Below are 7,535 nucleotides of genomic sequence, written 5' to 3' on the forward strand. Positions count from 1 at the left end.
TGTGAGCAGCCATTAATTACCGATGTATGACCAGAGCACCTGGGAGCTTCAGTTACCCTGCAGCAAGACCCCACTGAGCCAGAGCAGAAGCAATGCCTGCTCTGGAGAGATTACAATCATCCAAAGATGAAGAGTTAGGAAAAACAGGAGAGCACAAGGAAATAGGTGACTGGAATTTATGTTCTCTGCAGCTGCACTTTAGTCCACTTTCCCCTGTGCACTGCAAGGACCAAGGTGTGTGTTTGTTTCCTCTCCCTCCCTCAATATAAAAACATAAACCAACACTCCAGAAGTCACATAAAGACAAAATAACACAAACAAAACACAGAAGGAAGGTGTTTTGGATAGTAAGACTGGAAGAAAAATATTTACACATTTTAATACCTCTGCTTCCCATCTGAGAGAGAAAGGATTTTTTTTTTCAGGTTTTTTAAGCTGTCATCCCACAGAGCAAGGCTGTACCATAGCAAAAGGGCAGACACTCAACTTTTGAAGCATTCTGTTGCCATTTAAAGGAATCCTTTGAAATTACCACACAACACAGTAGTGCACCCAACACAAACCAACAGCCAGAGCTGTTTACAAGCTCTGTGCTCAGTGTTAGACTGAAAACCCCAACCCTTTTTGCTGTGTAATAAATCAGTGCTCCACATTTAACAATTTTCAGTGGTACCATATGCTACACAGTCCCATATGTTCCATTACAAGGGAGAAAAACATCATCTCAACATGAATCATCACTGACAGTGTTCCTGTAAATCTGGCTTAAACACTCACAACGTTCAAGGGCAACACTAAATAAATCTGCTCAATATTATGCCAGATTCTGTGCAACAGAATCACCGCTCACACATAAAAATTAGGGGAAAATGAGGTTTAATGTAGGAAGTGAGCACAGTCTGCATCTCTCTAAAAACAGACTTACCACAATGTTTGACATTCATCAGTTCCAATCTAATAATGACATCCTGCTCACAAAATGTTGATGGTATCTGGTAGTCCCAACATATTTCATCCTAAACTGCTTGATATGTGTGGAAATACACACACTGCATACAAGATCCATTGCACCAGTGCCAGGTTCTGCACCACAGGGATCCTGGGTGCAGAAAATACAGGAAGAACTTTCTGTAGAAAAGTAACAAACCGAAACCAAACCCATGTGTGTGTTTTAGACTCCAGGGGAATGCAGCTGGATGTTTAGCCAGGATTTTGGGTTAACATCTCCACTCTCACAGTGACAATTTCCTAAAAACAACTTTTTCCCTCTCTTCCAAAAGACAGCAGCACCAAACCTGCTCATCCCAAATCAAACTCATGCAACACCAATGTCACCATTTGCCTTTCTTTTGAGGAATTCCTTGGGCTCTCAGGTAACCCAGCATCATAATTAACAGTGACAGCAGGAGGAGGCACAAATGGAGACCAGATTGGGAGAATGTCCCTATTTGAAAGCCTTTAGTAGCCAAGGAGGGAACATGAGTGACCACAGGCTCCCACAGAATGACTGGTGTCATTAAATTCTAAATCAACCAGAGTCCAGTTTGACCTAATATTCAGGGTGGGGAAAAAAAGTAATTACATCAACATCAAGCTATTACCTGTCCAAGGGCATAAGTGCCTAGTTCATTAGCAACTCAGACAAACTTGTTTTGTAAGCTCCCTATATTAAATTTGAAATTTCCCTGCCCTTACAAATTAAACTAACAATTTGTGACACAAACATGAGTATATGGACAAGAAATCTTCCAACCTGCTCAAATCCAGTGTGTACTTTGCCATCCTGAATAAGAACAAACTTATTAGCCAACTTAATTTTAGTATTTAATTCATTTAAATAAATTAAAAATACTTTTAAAATGAATACTAGCAGTACTCCAGATTTCTTGAATCTTAGAGCAAAAACCTACTGGTCTTTAAAAATATATATTTTTCATATTTCCTATGGGATTTTAGAAGTGAATTCCCATGGTTTAGTTGTACAGAATAAGGACAAGATGTCATTTTAGGAACGTTGCTCTTTAATGCTGGAAATGGGGCTTTATAACAATTGAGAAGCTGCCAGAGTACCATTAATAATCTGGATTTCCAACATCCTTAGGTACCTTAAGAGATGGATGACCACACCAAATTAATTTACTTTAATTTCTATTTGAGCTTTCCCCCTCATTAATGAGGAGCTGAGACAATCACAGATGAGAGTTCCTGACACACAGTGCCACTACACATCACAATGAAAAGTCAAAACCTGTGCTGCCCCTGTAGAAATCAGATTTTCTTCTTTTCACCCAGAGGGAACCCTAAATTTACCAGATCAATACTTTCTAAAACACACTTCACTCAGAAAATGAGAGCAAAGCTGCCACAGTGATTTCAGGGAGTGATAAAAAGACTGTCAGGGATACTCACTGAGCTGCCCCTGAAGAACTGATGACCAAGCAGGCACCAGGCAGTTGCATCATGTTTATTACACAGCCAAGGGCAAGCAGATCCTCCTGGTTTAATCAATGGCCTCCAAATGAGGAAGTAGTTTGAAAACAGCAAGCATGAAACAAAATACTCTTTTGGGTTCACTTTTTGAATTTTTCCCTGATGTGTGAAAGCATGTCCATTAATAAAGTTGAGCATGTGCTGAAAGAGAACTTTATAAAAATCTACTTCTTGAACACCTTTGATTCCAAAACTGCACTTTTATTCAAACTCAGTTTGGTGTAAATGCTGTGACTGAACTGTAGAGGGGTCCTGTTTAAAGACTCTGAGCTCTGTCTTAAAACAAAATATGTATTTCCTATTTAAAATCATTAACCTTAGACACCTTTTGTTTTTGGGCAAAAGCAAAAAATAAATAAAATGTAAAGTGTTCCACAAACACCTCCCTCCCTGGCATTCCTCATAACCTGGATGTTGCAGCATCCCACGAGGCTGCAGAACAACCTGGAACAAAAACCTGTAAGAGGAGAACACAACGAGTCTGTGTTCCTGCTCCAAACTCTCTGACCACTGCCCTGCTCCTCCTCTGCTCCCCAGCAAACTCCAGCCCTGCTCCATCCTAACAGGGCTTTTCCTTTAAAAGAACACAGCAGGTTACTCAGAAGGAACAGAGCTCACTCCTGCTGAAAGTTTCCCCCATCCAGCAACACATAATGGAAAACAAATCTAACAGTGAAACGCTGTTGATGCAAGAGCCACGTTTAGAATGCACACAAGTAGAAATACCTCATCTTTAAAAGCTTTGACTTGCTAAGATCCTTTTTAACTGATAATGATGCAACACAGTAAAAGGGAAGTGCTTAGAGAGAATCACTGTAAATAACACACACACAAACAAGAATTAGTTTGCAATCTGAAAGCTCTTGTACAGAGAAGGGTGGATGGAAACAACCCAGCTCAAGGTTTCCTCAAATCAGATGCCAGAGGAAGTTATATGATGAGTTGGACAGCAAATAAGAAATCTGGATTTGATAAATGAGACATTTATGCAGATAGGAACAGCTTGCAGCCTCACTGTGGGTGCACAGAAGAATTGTCAGATATCTGTATGGAGCTCAGTGTTAAAAGACAGATTGCAGACAGGTATTTATATTTTAAAAATGCCCTATATTGTTATATTAGCCCCTGAGAACACAAAAATAGCTACCTACCAGAAATAGCCCCATTTTAAGCTCATAGAGAGGACAGGCATGGTGTATTATCTCTTTCCACAAACAATCCCTCAACACAGAAACACCAACACGTGTCCTCTCACAGATCTGGTATGGGATACATCACAGTAATGACCACTGGCAGAACAAGCTGCATCACTGCCAGCACTGCAGCATTCTAAACATTTGCTAAAATATGTCAGCAGACCTTAGGGAGCAGAGTGGAGCCCACTTATTCTCAACAACATCAGCACCACAAACCTCAGCCAGCACTGCTGCACCCAGCAACCTGAAATCACCCTGTGGAACTGCATCCACGTGGATGCAGAGCCCGACTGCTTCCACTTTCTTTCGTGGATCACTGTCCACACAGACGGGCAGGGAGATCCCAAATCCTCCTGGCACAAGCAGGGCTGGAATCAGCACCGCCCGCTTGGCTGTTTTTAAACAAACACGGAGCTGCTGCTGGGCTGGGCTGTGCGTGAGCCCAGCCTTGCACACAGCTCCCAGAGCTTCAGTGTCCCACGGGCTTCTCCCCCAGCTGGGGACAGCAAACCCAGCTCCGAGCTGGCACTTCTGCCCAGGCTCAGGAAGGGAGCAGGGAAAACCAGGAATCAACCAGGGCTACCGAAGTTTAGAACTGCCACAGTTGTAGGATTAGGGAATTCATTCCACTCACGTTACTGGGGAAGGGGGGTGAGGAGACACGAGGAGATGTATTTATACAACAGAATTCTGAAGGCTGAGTACTTGCCTCGTGTCCTCCTTCCTTCTCCTTCCCACGCAAGTGCGAGTGCTGCTCGATGGCATCCAGCACCTACAGCAAACCATTTCTGGGTGTCATTAAAAGGACAGAGACATCTGCTCGCACCGCACCGACGTCATTGCTTCCAACTCCGCTCAGAGCTGACAGGAACGCAGCTCCCTCTTCTTTCCCGGGATTCACGGGCTCGCACGGATCCCGGAGCGATCCCGGGGCAGCGCCGCTCTCCGAGCCCTGCCCGGCCCCAGGTGGAGGCAGCGCCCGCTCTCCCTGCGCTCCCCACGCTCCTACCGGGGCGTTCCCGTCCGCTCGGGGCTGCTCTGCTGGAGCTCCCACTTGCAGAGAGCGCCCGGGGACAGCTCCCGGCACACGGCAGCGAGGGAAGGAACGGAGGGAGAAGGGAAGCGAGGGGAGAAGAGAAGGGAGGAGCGGCTGTTCGCGGTGCCCCGGCACGGGGTGCGGGGAGCTGCCCTGTCCTGCCCGGCCAGGCTCTCTCAGACCGCACAGCCCGCACTCACAGCCCCGCGGGAGCTGCCCCGGCCCCAAGCAGCCCCTGCCGTGAGGCACCCGGGACAGCCGAGCCCCGCGAAGTGCCTTAACCAGCCCCGAACGCCGAGAAGTGCCGGTATCAGCCCCGACCGCGCTGCCAGCCCCAGCGCTGCCCCCTGCCCTCCGCGCCCCGCCGCGACCCGCCTGTCAGCGGTGCCGCTCCCTCTGCCGGTGCCTCACCTGGTGCCGGCCGGCGGCAGCGGGCCACGTCCGCGGGGCCCGGGCGGGGAGGAACGAGGAGGAGGAGGAGGAGAAGGAGGAGAGGGGGACGGAGCGTGTCCGCCGGGCCGTGCCCGTCACCGCCGCTTCCTGCCCGGCCCCGCTCGGCGCTCGGCTGCGCCGCCTGGCAGCTCGGGCCGGGCCGCTGAGCGGCACCGCCTCACCGAGCCATCGGTGCTCGATTGAAGCGCCTGCGCGGTGCCGCGGAGGGAGCGGGCTCTGAGGGAGGGCAATGGCGGGAGCGCCGTGAGGGGCACGGGGAGAGCAGCACTCCGCTGTGCGTGAGGGGTGTTAGGACCTATAGTGGTCTCAGGTGTGCGCGGGGCTGGTTGGCCCGGAGCAGGTCTGTGTGTGTGAGGGCTTATGGACCCATAGTGGTTTCAGGGGCTATGGAAACCTCAGGTGCGTGCCGGGTTGCTGCGGTCTGCAGTGGTCTCAGTATGGGGAATGGATGTTGGGACTATATCAGGCTCCGGTGTGTGTGTGGAAAAGTGTCAGGGCCATAATTAGTTTAAAGGTGTTTGTGTGCGTGTTTGTCTGCATTGTCAGGGTCTGTAGTGCTCTCAGGTGTGCGGGCTGTTGGGACCCACAACCACCTCCTGTGTGAGGGGACAGTGCTTGGGCCCAGTAAAAAGGCAGCTCAGAGTGTTCAGTCCTGTGCTGCAGGTGTTAGGGGAGCCCTGACAGGACAGGACTCTGTGTCCTGTGGCAGGAATAGGCCCCTGTACCAAAAGAAGCAGCTGGGATTTGGCAGCAAAGCCCCACAGGAAAAGGAGCTGTAGCAGGGGTTGAGAGCTCTGCTAGGAATTGCTCAGAGCAGAGGCAGGGTAAGGTGTGTTCATGCTGTTTCTGCCACACTTGGTGGCCTCTGAACCTTTACACTTCTTAGTTGTAGAGACTTATTTGACAGGCAGGGTTAATTACTTCATTTTTCTAAATAAAACTGAAGGAGCAGAGCTTTATCTGCCAGTACTTCATGCAGCCTCATTCTGCCAACTCGCTCCTGACAGCTGTTCCCCTTCTTGGGCTTCTAGAACCATCCTCAGAGTGCTGTGTGAAACCACAGGTACAGAAACCTGAGAGCCCTGAGTCCCCGATGAGGGGTGTTGGTGTGTCCTGTGCTCAGAGGCCAAGGTACAATACAGCTCTTCTCAGTGTAGTTGAGTAATTTCACACAATGAGTTTCCTGTTTATAAGCTGAGCTCCAGAACCCTTTTTTTCCCCCTCTTTCTTACGAGTGGAAAGAAGAGCGGAGTGAGCACGACCCATCTGTCAGCAGCCCTGTGAAAAGCTGGTGCTGAGCAAGCAGGAGGCAGAGATCCCTCCCCAAACTGAGCGAGTACAAAGCACTGAGGGAGTTGTGAGGAGAACATCTCCGATAGAAGCAGGAGCCAACAACAACAGCTCGAAGGGGAGCTTTACACTTTCCCTGACAGCTCCTTGGGGCGGAGACAGTTAAGTTTCTGCGTTTGTAAGGGAAACATGGCATTCCTTAAAGCTGAGCCTCCTCCCTCGTGTTCCCACTGAATGCCTGAGAGATGACAGCAGAGGGTGTCTCCAGCAGGCTCCTATTAAACAGGAGGAATTAGCACGGAGGGAGCCGCAGCTTTGAGATCCCGGTTTTGACCACAGAACGAGCTAAAGTTTTGCAGTTTGCAGTTTTTTTACCCACTGGCTCCTGCTCAGGGGGTTCCTGTGCCCTGTGCTGGTGCCGGCACCTGCCCGATGTGGAAGGGCTGTGCTGGGAGGGCACTCAGCTCCGAGCAGGACGTGCTGAGGCAGCAGCGAGGCAGGGCAGACCATCCTGGGGAGGGCTGCTGAGGCTCAGGCACACTCAGAACTGGTTTGGTGTCCCCAGCAGCACAAAGCCGGCTGGCAGGGGAGCCTGTGAGCCGAGTGTGCGGACAGATGGAACAGATACAGACAGGAAATGGGGGAGAAAGGGGAAACGCTGGTGTTTGTAAAGCTCCGAGGGGGCTCTGGTTAGTTCTTGAGTCCCGCAGTCCCGTTTCTATTTTTAGCAGAGTGTCTGGATGGCTTTGGGAGTGCTTTAGGAGCTCCAGGCAGGTGTGAGCGCGGGGAGAGCACAGAGCCATGGGCACCAGGAGCTCATGCGATGTGGCACCGCCACCCCGCCCTTTCCTGTTCACCCCGGGGCCGCGGGCAGCCGTGCCAGCCGCGCTGCCTGAGTGCGGAGAAGGGAAAGGAGGGGTTTCCAACGTGCTGATAACCCACAGCATGCCTTGGGAAAGGCGTGGTGGTGGGCAGCTCTGGTGGGGTCTCTCCCCCGGGACAAAAACGCTCCCAGAAGTTCTGGGAGCTGCTCGGGGGTGGTGCTGGCTTTTGGCCGTGCCTCAGCCCCG

At 50.1% G+C, this 7,535-nt stretch overlaps 1 protein-coding gene across 2 annotated transcripts in view; it reads right to left on the bottom strand.

Moving 5' to 3' along the window:
* The window catches only part of TAOK3 (TAO kinase 3), a 78,659-nt gene extending 73,400 nt beyond the window's left edge, over positions 1 to 5,259 (bottom strand). Inside the window, exon 1 of one of the 2 annotated variants that reach the window (XM_059485352.1) lies at positions 5,134 to 5,259. The gene's annotated coding sequence lies outside the window, so the exon portion shown is untranslated. Of the gene's footprint in view, positions 1 to 4,395; positions 4,471 to 5,133 lie in introns of those variants that run through there. The other variant, XM_059485351.1, reaches the window with a different exon arrangement.
* Between the last annotated feature and the right edge of the window lie 2,276 nt (positions 5,260 to 7,535).

This window comes from Ammospiza nelsoni, chromosome 18 (assembly GCF_027579445.1).
Source record: "Ammospiza nelsoni isolate bAmmNel1 chromosome 18, bAmmNel1.pri, whole genome shotgun sequence".
Classification (NCBI taxonomy): Eukaryota; Metazoa; Chordata; class Aves; order Passeriformes; family Passerellidae; genus Ammospiza; species Ammospiza nelsoni.